The sequence below is a fragment of the Phragmites australis genome, chromosome 13 (genome assembly GCF_958298935.1).
Source record: "Phragmites australis chromosome 13, lpPhrAust1.1, whole genome shotgun sequence".
Lineage (NCBI taxonomy): Eukaryota > Viridiplantae > Streptophyta > Magnoliopsida > Poales > Poaceae > Phragmites > Phragmites australis.
The window spans coordinates 1,797,497-1,811,156 of record NC_084933.1 but is presented as its reverse complement, the minus strand read 5'-3'; the positions used below and the strand labels follow the sequence as shown (position 1 = coordinate 1,811,156).

Here is a 13,660-nt window from a genome sequence, read left to right as displayed (position 1 = left end):
CGGCCTGAGCTGGGCCGTGCCCATGCCAGCCCGACTCAGCCGTGCCGGCACGCCGTGCCGCGCGCTTGGCCCAGACACGGCCTGTGGCTTCGTGCCGTGCCGGCCCGGCCCATCTCGACTCGGGTTGTGCCGTGCCTGAGCCGAGCCTACAATGTCGTGCCTCGGACCGGCCCAGTAGGCATAGCCCATTTGGACATCTTTAGCTGAGAGGTCCCAGTTTCAGTCCATTTGGACATCTTTAGCTGAGAGGTCCCAGTTTCGAGTGCCACGAACCGCACGTGCTCTTATTTCCAACCTTGTGAACTTGCAATGGTGCGGCCACAGGGGTACCTAGTCGGGCAAAAAATTAGTTTTTTTTGACAAAAAACATCGATTCGGGGACCTACTACCAGAGGCGATCTTCTTAAAGAACTGCTTATGGAAATGGGAATTACCATAGGAAGTTTCTTAAGTGAATCACCTCAAGTAATCGGTTTCCACAGACTGTCTTTTTTGCACCTGTGGAAATCGTCCATTTTCACAGACCTTACCAGAGGCGGGTGGCTAAACGACTCTGTAAATGGGTTACCACTTGCTTCTGAAAACTGTTTCTGTAGTAGTGGCAGAAAATAGTTGAAGAAGCTGTCAACGGTGAGAAAAAATACCTTTGCTAGGTAAGCCTTATAGAATCTGTAACCTTGAAAGAGCAAATAACTAAACATCAGAAATCTTAGACTTCCAAAGCTTCTTAAATAGAGCCATTTGTGAAAGGGATTAAGGGAGAAACCCTATTAGTTGAAGGTGTTGAAGATGATGCTATCAAGCCTGACAAGAATCAACAACGGGAAAATGTTCAGAGCTAGTTTCTGTTCACATACAACCATAGATAGTTTTAGTTTCAGAATCAACAATAGAGAAGTGTTCATAAGAGATATAGCCATGTTTGTTTCAGTTCACATACAAGTGGATATTTGAAATACTAGAGATAAAGCCATCTTTGTTTCAGTTCACATAGTCATGTTTGTTTCAGTTCACATACAAGTGAGTTGTGGATATTTCAAATTGTTAGGTAACTGCCACACAACAAATCAGACATACAAGTGTATGCATCAGTCTTAAATAGCCATTTTAGGTAACAGCCACTCTGCAAGACATACATGTGCATGCTAACAGGTGCTAACTGACAATCTGACATCCTGTTGATTCAGCTCAGACAAAATAGAACTAAATAACACTAAACGGATTATACTAGCCATAACAGTGGGGTTTTCTTTGCCGATGGTATGCAGCAAATTCAAGAGAACATTTGTCTCTTGGTACCATAGTCTACTATCTACACATAGAAACTAGAAGCCTACAATTGATACAGGCTTCAGCTCAGACAGAATAGAACTAAATTAAACTAAATTAGCAAGATAGAAGACGGCGGCACCGACAGTGATCTGTGATGTACCTGAAGAGGAGCTATTGGCGTTGACATGCGGCGCCGGCAGTGCCAGAAGCAAGCGGCCCAAGCCCAAGTGCTTCCCCGGTGGTCTAGAGCTGGAATGACCTTCTCCGATAGGCGGCATCGATAGCTTGTTGGGCGTCGACGGCTCCATGGTGCATGACGGCCGAACGAGCCAAGGAGGAGAGACAACGAGGCCAAGCTAGCAGTGTTCATTGGGCGTCGATGACTCGTCGCCTCTGTGGTGCAGAACAATCGGGCAGATGGACGACGATGACTCGATAAGGGCGGGTGGACGGATCGGCGTGGCCACGCAGGGCAGACGGACGATGGTGACTCAGCGAGGGCGGGTGGACGGGAGTGTTGGCGGTGTTCCCCAGTGGAGGTGCCCGGTGGGTGGAAAGGAGTGACGGGCTGGCACTTGGCGGAGCAGAGGACTTACGATGGGGCTGGGCTTGACACATGGACGAATGAAGCATGCTGCCTGCTTGTCTTCAAAACGGGTAAATCCTGAATAAAAACAGGATTTCACAAAAACGGGCGGGATGAGTCAGCATCCGTTTTTGGCCCCGTTTCCAGACGTTTCCACCCCATTTCCGTCCTATTCCCACGTAAAAATTGGAAAACGGAAACTGCCTGGAAAAGAGGGGAAACAATTACGTGAAGAGACTAGATTTTCCCGTACCGCTTTCATCCCTATGTATGTATAAACCAAGCTAGCGGGTCGTGCATTAACCACGTGAAAAACAATGAGTGGTGTCATTGTGACCAAGTCCTCACCAGAGATGGCCAAATGGGCCATTCAAGCCGACTTGGCACGGGCCCGGCTCGGCACGGCCCAGCTACTGTAACGGGCTGTGCCGTGCCGGCCCGCGTGCCTCCCCTCGGCCCACGGCATGGTCCATCGGTCACCGTGTCGTGCCGGGCCGGCCTAGGCACGATTTCGGCCCAATGGGCACAGTGCCACAGGCGGCCCGTCGGCACAGCCAGCCCGAAAAAATAAAAAAATAGCTACAAAATTAAAAAATATATAGAAAATAGATAAAAATATAGAAAATAGATAAAAAATAGTTATAAAATTAAAAATATATATAGAAAATAGAAAATAGCCGGACCCATGCGTAAGTTTGCTACATTTCCCCTTCAAATTAAGATGCTTTCTTTTCTTGTTTATTTATTATTAGCTTGGTGCCAGGTCTGCTGACAAAGAAGTTCATCGATCTACTTGAAGGAGCAGAAGATGGAATCCTTGATTTAAATAAAGCAGCTGAGACATTGGAGGTCTGGCTTAGTATAACAATAAAATACCCTGTTTTGCACTCTGTCCTCAGGATCCTGGTCTTATTTCATAATTTGGGGGTGAAGTTTCTTGATGTATTGTATTTTTCTTAATTCTGTAGGTGCAAAAGAGGATATATGATATAACAAATGTTCTAGAAGGTGTTGATTTAATTGAAAAGACGCTTAAGAATATGATTCGCTGGAAGTGAGTGTCACCTGTTTCTGTTTTCTAACACATTTTACAGTTATTTTAGCTTTTTACTCATGAAATAAATATATTGAAAGGGGATTTGACATGTCGAAGCCTAAGGAGATAGAACGCCAAATTTCTGAATTGAAGGTACACTATGCTACTTGATTATTTAATCTCTTCTTTCTCTTATATATATATGTTAGTTCTTAGATTATTTTTATACTATTTTTTTAACTAATAGAGGGAAATTGCGTTCTTTATTTTTTTGGTGTTGTGTTTGGTTCACAAACCAGGAATTCTGATAATGGGAATCAACTCATGAACTAAGAGTAGGTTATACTGGCTTCACTAGAACTACCCCCCCCCCCCACACACTCTTTCTTTGTACAGTTAAGCTAATAGAGCAGTAATTGCATATAACTAATTATTTTGGTATCTTTTTTCGTTATTGTGTCATTTGTACGCAAACAAAGTGTATTGGGCCAAGATACAGACTGCTAAGTTCGTGCAATTGTATCTTGGCTTAACTAATATTTGTTTTTGACTATGCTAAGTAAAATAGATAAGTCAGAATTGTTACAAATGTTAAGGGTAATATAGTAATCTTCTAGTCTAGGATCCCTCTTGTATTCTTATATATTATCCTCATAGGCTACTATTGAATATAGGTTACAATTCCTAACAACAAATTTGTTGACGTTAAAGCCCGCCATGCTGTCTGCTTTCTCGTATTGTTTTTTTTGGTCACATATATAGGAAGACAGATCAAATGACAAAAGGGGCCTTATCTCAATATTCTGAATAGCATGTAGCCTAAGTGAATAAGTAAAGTGTTTTGGTAGTGGATAGTGTATAGCAACGATTTAGTGGATGCTACCTACTCGGTTATGTCTGTTAAAAAAGAAAGAAGCCATCAGCCCATCTTGAAGTAAACATCCAAAGGATTCAAGCCAATACAAATTCATCAAGTATCTTACATAACTTCAAAACATATTCTGTGAACATATTTTCTTTTTTGAGGGCATTCTCAAGTTCAGAGTATTGGCAATGCGTTGCAAGTTGACATACCCATCTTCTGACAGTTCGCATGTCATTATATTTGAACATTAGCATTTTTCTCCCTCAGATTTCTGTAAACTTTCATTTAATTATATATTTATAACTACCTGGTGGGTTTTGATAATCTGCAGGAAGAACTTGAATCTCTTTATGATGAAGATGACAGGTTGGATGATGAAATAAGGTAAGGGTTTTTCCATTAAAGTAATAAAATATATGAGATGCTTCCTGCCTCTTCCTTTTTCCCTTTCTCCCTTTTGATTAGCAGTTGCTTGTCTGCAGGGAAGCACAAGAGAAAACTACAAGCCCTCACCGTAGATGAGGATAAAAGAAAGTAAAATTCTCATCTCTTGTATCTGAAATTATTTGTGTTGCTACATTCAGCTGGCACCTTCTGTCTGTCTGATTAGGTTCTTGTATCTTTTGAAGGAAGATATCAATAAGATTCATCACTTTCAGGTTAGAACTCCTCAGACCTTATATTTGTCTCTTATTCTTGCAAATTTTACAGTTATGTCAATGAGTTCCCCATTTACTGCAGGAATCCACTCTTATTGCTATAAACGCTCCTCATGGAACCTCTGTTGAAGTTCCAGACCCTAATGCGGTACACAGTCTTGATTCACCATTAGGTACGTGGTTGTGGACTTGAAGGTAATGGATCTATGTGGTTTCTAACACTTATTTCTTTACCAGGATCTATACTTGTACGGAACCTGGGTTTGCAAGAGAAGCAATACCGAATTCTCTTGAGAAGTTCAATGGGTCCCATTGATTGTTATTTACTAAGGTAAGCTTCTGTCAGTATTTTAATTGTAGAATTCTTACCTATGATGTATGTCTTGAAAATACTAATTGTTAGCCAATTTGTTATGTTTCTTACCAGTGACCATCAGAAGATACTCAACCCAGACCACCAGGTGGCACCGGACAATTCAGAACCTGTGGTCGCTACTGGAAGTTTTCAAGCTGTGCAGCAGATGGATTGTGATCTAAATTAGGTACCTGAAAAGACACAGAGCAATGCTGCATGCACTCATACAGCAGAGTCATCGAGAAAGCATGAAATCATAGCTGGCGTCCTTAGAATTGTTCCAGCAGATGCTGATGTAAGGAACTCTATTAAACGACATGAGAAATCAAGGCTGTCTCGTCAACACGACACTTATGATTCCTGCTTTTGCAGGTTGATGCTGATTACTGGCTCGCTTCTGACGTTGATGCTAGTATGACAGATGCATGGGGCACTTAATGGACGGATCGTCTGACTTAGGGCTCTTACTCTGTCTCACATAGACAAAATATAATGACACCACAGTACACATCCGTATTGAGGAAGGAGCTGGATCAGTAGGACACCTTCAACTATGTTCATGTCGCAGTAACTGCAAATTGCATTCTCCACGGTCCATGCTCTGGTCCGATTAACCAACAAAGCACAGGATACATGGTAGGCAGTAGATCTTGTACATTTGCAGCATGATTGTAGTTGTTACTCAGCTTCATCGATAATTCAGATAGGATCAGCAACTGCAGTAGGTCTCAGCTTAAATCACACAGGCCTTCACCTTCCTTTAAACGGACTGTGTGTGTATATCGGGTTAGAAGGCAACACAGTCCGGAAGAAGGCCTTCAGTGCATGTTATGTTTAGGGGTGTAATCGGATCAGATGTGGATGTATATAACTTATTATGTATTTTATCGTATATTCTTTTCGGAGTCGGAGTCAGATACGTATAGTGCCGAATAATTATTTATTCATCCTGTATCATATCCTTTCTTTGGAGTTGGAGTCGGAGCAGATTGTGCTCTAAGCTTTCGATTAGTCGGATAAATAAAAAAATTCACTTCATTTGCATTCCTTACACAACATATTAAACAATACATGAGTGCAATCAAAGTAAGAACAGAGAGAATGATCGTTGAGATACGAAAACAAGAGCATTTAATATTATTTATGTACAAATGTATGATAATTTACCTATATATTATCATATTTTTAAGTGAAATCACATTATACTTTCTCGTAGCACCTAATGTTCAGATACTTCGGATGGATATCAATCATCATATATCCTATCTTTTTTTTTTTCGAATCCAGAGTCGGACACAGATAGTGTAAGATAGCTATTTTTTATCCTATATTTATTTCGCAAGCCTTTAGTTGGTCGGGTGGATGGAAAATGTTTATCTCATTTTCATCCCTAGTTATGTTATCTGGTCTTCACTTTGAAGGTCAGTAATATTGTATATCCTGACTATAATTGTCGATGGAATAGGATCCCCTGACTTCACTTAGGTGATTTCAAATTGTTATGCTCCATTGGATGTAAATTGACGGACCAGATTTTGATGCTACAGTACGTTTTGAACAGTAAAAGTGCTGTAGTTTCTACAGTAAATGTGCGGCATTATTTAACGTCCGGTATTTTACTATACACCCGTGACTTCACAAGCGAGAGGGTCCGGATCCCACTATCAATTACAAATAGCATATCTATAGTGGCAATAAAATTGCTGTACTTATTGGTATTTCCCCCCCTTCCGTTTCCTAATTCACGCGTTCAACAGTTCGTTGGTACCTAAAAAAATATCAATAGAACTTATTTTATTTCTCTCTTGTGGATATCCAAGTTTTGTACCTAAATGAAAAAAAAAATTTACACTGGGTGCCACTATTCTTTCTGGTACATTTTGTTTACGCATTGATGTGATATGGTCCTGGTTAGCTCAAGTTGTGCTGTGCTCGAGTTTATAACTGTCGGTTTGAAGCTCAGTTCATACTTGCAATTTCCCTCTCAGTTCAATTTTGCCTTATCATGTATCTTAAGTACCATCATATTTTTGTTATAAATAACGGGCAGGTTGATCCTGATGTGTTGAAATATTGACATGTTTTATCACTAGGTTTACAAAAGAAGTATGTTTTGTTCTTTTTAAGGGGGAAACAGTATCTTTTACTGGAAATACTATTATTGTCTGCAAGCATATGCCAGTTGCATATAGTTTACCGCAGTACCAAGGATTGACAAGAGATGATCAGAGAGTTTGAAGAAGCAGTGTTCGGTCAGAAACCGTCACTACTTATTCTGGTATCACCACGTTAAGACATCATGGAGCTACCCCGCAGTACCAAGGATTGACAAGAGATGATCAGAGAGTTTGAAGAAGCAGTGTTCGGTCAGAAACCGTCACTACTTATTCTGGTATCACCACGTTAAGACATCATGGAGCTACCAGCTGCCACTCTCCTATAGCTCCCTAACCCTCCTCAATTTTTTGCAAGAGAATAAGTGGGAGATGAGGTGGAGAAGGAGAAGTAAGAAGATCAGCCTCTTTTATGATTTCGCTGTGTCCACCATTGGCTTTTGCAATACGAATTAACAGAAGGGCTTGACAACTTCAAATATGAGTATTGTAGCCTGACAAAGAGTATGAGTCTGGTGGCACAATTTTTTGCACAACACTTAGAATGTCAAACGTAAATATGAAATTTTCAGTGGAGTCGTTAATTTGTGTTGGCGTAATTTTTTGCACGACACTTTAATTGTGAAGCTTCAATCCGAAATCTTTGTTTTTTTGTCCCTCGGTTTGGTCAAGCATGTGAGCTTTGATCAAGCTAAGTATGTGAGCTTTTTGATGAAGCTAAGTATGTGAGCTTTGATGCACCTTTTTTTGAGCTGGGTACGTGAGCTTGGATGATGTTTGACTTCACGCGATGGCCTGCTTCTCTGATGCACGGTCACAAGGCTCCTTTTGATGGTGTTCGCACAGTTGGGACTGCTGGGACTGTTGCTCCCGTGATGATCGAAAACCCACGCAGCTGTCCTCGCGACAGGCAGGTCGCTGCTTTCACGTGGCGACGTGTGCAGTAACGTGACGATGGTGAGCCCCAACGCGCAGCAGATCCCCACGAACTCCAGCAGCGACGGCGTACGGTCAGTCGGCGCGGAACCGAGAGCCTCCGGTGCGAGGAAATTTTATAACATACTTGTGTGAAAGACTCAGATTTTGATCTACGCTGTTTCTTCTTTGATTCAATAGATGGCTCATGTGTAGAAGAGAGTAGGAGACTGTATCACACGAGAAGAACAGTTTTTAAAAATAATTAGATCTTATAAAATTTTCTTCCTCCTCCTACGGTGACACATGATTAATCGGGAAGAAGAAGAAAAGCTAAACTACACTAATCCTATATGGAAAAAAGAAAAAGAAAATAACGATTCTGTTTTGGTATTATGAAGAAGAAAAGCTAAACTACACTAATCCTATATGGAAAAAAAGAAAAAGAAAATAACGATTCTGTTTTGGTATTATGCACATGTGAATCCGTCGTCCATATAGATTTAGGACCTGTTTGTTTCAGATTGTTTCTGATTTCTGCTTCTGTAAGAAGGTCAGAAGCCTAAATAAACAGGTTTACTAAAAAGTAATTTTTATAGAAGTTAGAAACTTATTTTTGATGAAATAAATTAGAAGTTAAAAAGCTAGCTGAGAGTAGTTTTTCTGAGAAGTAGTGTGCTGAGAAGTTAAAAAATTGTTATAAAATCTAATAGCTAAAATCCAAAAGCAATTTTTCAGAAAAGCCAAAAACACAATTTTTTAGAGAAACTAGAAGCAGAAATCCAACAAACAGACCTTTATAAGGGGTTTGTCTATGTCTAATTGCATCTGGATTGATTTCCTATAAAAAATAAATATCTATTATATTGGTCCCACCTACACATAATATCTAACCCGTTAAATTTTGTTATCAACATAGTCCAACCTTGTATTGTAGCCTAATGATTCGATCTGGTGTACATGTTTCCTACAAATGCCAAAACAGAGAGAGTGCCACCACATTAGAGTATGCGAAAATGACAAAGAAATGCAATCAGGAACCTCCTGAAAGCAGGAAAGGCCAAGAAAAAAGGAAGCGTATAAGTCTTCTTTTCTGATAATTGGTGCACAAACTCATCGATTACCTCATCGATCACCATTAGTGTGTATATGAGATCACCCCGAAATTTGGAACTACACCATTCTTTTTTACCAACGAACTTAAATAGTGTACATAGATTTACTAGATAGAACCTTATTACAATGAGATCAAAACACTTCCATTGTATTTAATGTATATAACAGCATGTTTTTTACGATAATTCACTCAACTACGCATCTATATCTATACTCATATATAATTCAACAGTCATAGCTGATTCGGACGATCTCCACCGTTCACCCAAGTTAATCAAATGATCATCTTGCAAAGTTAGATCCCGTTTCTCATTCCAAAAATATATTTAATCTCTTATTTACCTTCTATATATTCTAAAAATATATTCAATCTTTCATATTTGTCTTTTATTCTTTTTTGGATCGCTATATACTAGATTGATTTCACGTGTGTAACACGTCTATAGTTACTAGTACTGTATTATTAATGTAGAGTAATACATAAACATGTAAAATAAAACTTTAACTAGAAAGGAAGGGAGGCAATAGATACATGAAATGGACTGTTTTTATCTCAGGTCATTTTAAAAAAATTCTCTACATGCATTTGCAAATATTTGTTCAAAGAGTAAAACTATATAGTAGTGTCATCTCCCATGAAGGGAAAACATTCGACAAATCAGCTTGTGCTCGTGCATCACCCGCCCGTTGGAGACCATCTTTCCTGAGAAGTGCGATATTTATGTTTGAAACGACAATTAACACTTGAGCCACCGTTGGAGTTTGAATTCATATGATCTTATTACTTCTTCAGTTGCTCTATTATGGAAATTGGCTATTCAAAATTTAACATTTTGTAACAATATGCTGCTGTGATATACCCGATTTTAGCTTTCACATTAATCATACACCATCATGTGTAATTTGTACTGCGTTGTAGGTTTATGCTAGCCTGTCGTTCCATTCGACATATAACATTAAAAAACCCATGCATTGTTTTCTTTTGTTACGAGTTTCCCTCTCTACCCCGGGTGATCAATTGTAGTTAATACATATAACATTAGGCTAATTGTGTCACTTCTGGTGAAATATTCCATTGTTGTGTCCTGTAGTTCTATTTGAAGGTGCCCAATTAGTCATTTGGATAGTCATTTGGATGGTCGTCCTGGCTAGTATTACCGTGCATTCATATAAAAGTTGATGCTTGCTCTGCACTTCTTGGATAGTTAGGCAAAGTGAGCATTCTATTTAGGGAAATTAATTATGAGAGTACTATTGACCGGCATTGTTGAGTCACTGTTGGTTTCATAGCCCTGCATTCATGTATCTAGAATTTTAGAGAAGCATTTTTGTTGTGTATAAAAAAAGGTTGAACTTAAGTTTATTTCCAGTTTTTCACCTTTTGTTTTCCTCCAAACAGCTCGGCAAACGTGCATAATCTATGGTTTTGCCCTTGAGATCCTACAGAAGTTTAAAGCATCGGATTTTCCTAATCCTCTAGAGTACCAGGTTTGGCCTAGGAATTTCAAGCTTCTCAAGACTGGTTTGCTGGTTCAACGGCTTGTTCCTTTAAAGAAACTAGGCAGAATGGCTCGCTTCGCTGCGCCCGTCTTGAATAAATATAATGTTGGAATGTCGTCTGATTTTCAGTGTGGAATAAACAACCACTGAGCAACAGTTTGAGTAAATACAAATTATTAGTGCATCCATCAACAGATCAACTAATAAAATCTGGGCCAAGTCACAAATCTCACCCACAAAAATCAATGACTACATTGCACAATATAGTGAAGATGTCTGCTATTTCACCTTTTGAGGAGCACTCTCATTCTCCTCATGTAGCATATCAGGGTGCAAAGACAACATTGCATCAGTTTTCAGATAGCTGAGGGCAACTGAAGAAGCAAACTGAAATTTAGAGGAAGAAAAAAGGAATATATGAAAAAAACCATTTTTTATCAAATATTACCATAATGTTCTTCAACAGTAGAGATCAGCATATTGCAGACCAAATCAAACTCTTGGGTGTTACAGCAAGGCTGTTCATCAGAACTGCAAAATGGAATGGCTGCAGCTGCAGTGCTCGAAACTTATGTTTACCGGAACCTGTAAAGCAAATTTCTTTGGCTACCTATCATGCCTTCTTAATATGGCTTTGGTGTTACAACTTCCAATAACTTTTTATACACAATATGCCTATTGACATGTATGGGAACTCATGATTAAATACAGTCTAAACTGGAAAAAATATCATAAACATCTATTTAGCAACAGAGCACCGAACACACATGGATTTTCTCTGTTCAAGTGTTCATAGCTATTCTCAAAAATAAGAATTCCTCCATTCATGAGTCATTGTATTGGGATCATATCGTCTAACAAGTCAGATTAGCATCAATATCTGAATGAAGAAGCGAAGTTGCAATGATTTTTCAAGAAATTACTGAAACAAACGAATGACATGCAATGTAATAGCCGAGTGAGACCTGAAATATCATATGGCCAATATTATCATAGCAATGAGGATACATCACTTGGGCTGGCTAATTTGGGTAGAGTAAACATGAGCTCCAAAAGATAGCCACATAGATATATTAGGTTGACTGTTGTGAGGAACGGTGACGTACTAAGAGGGAGAATGAATTAGGACAATTAGAAACTAATAGTTCCAAAAACTTCACAAGATAAATCTATCTCAATTTCTATCTAAATATGCTCTAGATTTATCTAGTATATCTACTCCACCACTCAAGAGAATTACAACCTACTCTAGCAAAGTAAATTATAAGTATGTAAATGCGGAAACATAAATAGGGTAGAGAGACAAACTCGGCACAAAGGATTTTTATCCTGTGGTATCGATGGCACACAAGCCACCCCTAGTCCACGTTGGATCTCCACAAAGAATATGCTTCCGGTTGCCAAGTCCCTTCCGATCACGACTCTTGAGATACCAAGTCACCAAGACAAGGGCTCAAGCACGATGAGCCACCAAACCACCAAAGCGAGGTCTCACCACTAACTTCTCTTTCGGCCACTTATACGCCATCTTTATTTTGGAGCTTTAGTCACAAAGACAAGGGCCTCCGCGTCCTCACACAATTTTCTTGCCACCACTCCACACCAAGTCAGAGGGTCAGCAAGTTACCGGCGAGTCACAAAGACTCTAAGACGTCAGGACGGTTGTATCACTTCTTAATCCACTTTCTAGGTTGCAGCATCTAGTAATACTTTTCTCTGAGCCTATAAGCACTAATCACTCTCAAATGGTGTGTTTAATTTACTTGTATGAACACTTTAAGTACTTTGGTGGCTTGGATATCTTCTCAAGTGTATATGAGCTTCCTCTGGACTCCAGCACTTTTAAATGGATGAGTGGAGGGGTGTATATAGCCTCAACCTTGTAGACTAGCCATTATCCCAACGGCTCAACTTTACCGTGAACACCGGATTGTCCGGTGATAACAGTAGTACAAGCACTAGACCATCTGGTGTGTACATATGAGAAAAATACCCGTTGGAGCTCCACTTACACTTCTTCTGATCACCGGATTGTCCGGTGTATACTTCATCTCCATCGCCGGACTATCCGATGTGTATACCTTAGCCTAACCGAGCCATCTTCTTCACTGTTCAATTGTCATGTGCTTTGATCTTCTGATCACCGAACTTTTTGGTGTATAGAACTTTGTCTTCTCTGGATTTTTCACACACTCTGTTAAATACTCTGGTAAAACCTCTGGTGTGCACATTTTCATCACCGGACTATCCAGTGAGTTGATCTTCGATCTTTCTTGGTTGTAAAGCCTCTCTGCAATAAAATGTCCCGATGTGCTTTTTCTTTGATCACCAGACTATCCGGTAAGGTCTTCATTTCCTTTTTCTGAGAAAGATACTCCGGCTTTGGTGGTTTCTTCATATGTTGTTCCGGCTTCGGTAGCTTCTTCATGTGTTGCATCCACGAGACCTACTAACATATATTCTTGACAAACATATTAATCACATCAATTGTTTTGACCAAGTCTTTTAAGGAGATTGGATGATCAGTTTTGGTATTGATCCTTTTGATGTTCTTCTTTACTTGTAATATGAGTTTGGCCATCTTGGAATCAATTTTCTCAACGCTTGATGTGCTTTGATCATTGTTGGGGGTCGTTGTTAAGGACTCCTGACGGCCCCTTGGCTCGGCTAGCCCATTTCCATGGACCCGCGCCTCCTGAAGGCCACTTTTGGACTTCCGAGCTTTGGAGTAACCATCTCTCGGAGCCCTGTCTACCGAAGTCTCCATCTCCTGGAGCCATGCCTCCCGAAGCCTCCATCTCCCGGAGCCCCCATCTCTGGGGCTCGGGCATGCTTCCCAAAGGCTACGGGGTGAGTCATCAAGCCTCAAGAAAGATCTGTCAGAAGAGGAACACCGGTCATCCTTTGCCTGCAAGGATGTGACCGACATTAAGTACCTAGGCTAGTGGAGTCCAGACACCCCTGGCAGCGCGGCGCTGTGTCGCAATTGGCGTCTGGCTCACCCCTCAGGGTGCAAGTACCACAATAGTTATAATAGTAGATATTTATCTTCTATGTAGGGTAAAAAGGAGTTATCCAGGATAAGGCCATGTAACTCAGTCGGGTCCTGGATATTTTGCACATAACGATAACTTGTACGCTAAGCTACGTAGAACCCTATAAATAGGAGGCCATGATCGTCTGGGAGAGGGGAGAGGGCAACACACAGGACACAAAACTGCACAAACACAAAGTCACGCTGT

General features: G+C 40.2%; 1 pseudogene; it reads left to right on the top strand.

Moving 5' to 3' along the window:
* The first annotated feature begins 1,689 nt into the window (after positions 1-1,689).
* Positions 1,690-5,211, top strand: LOC133888359 (transcription factor E2FB-like; annotated as a pseudogene).
* The last annotated feature ends 8,449 nt before the right edge of the window (positions 5,212-13,660 follow it).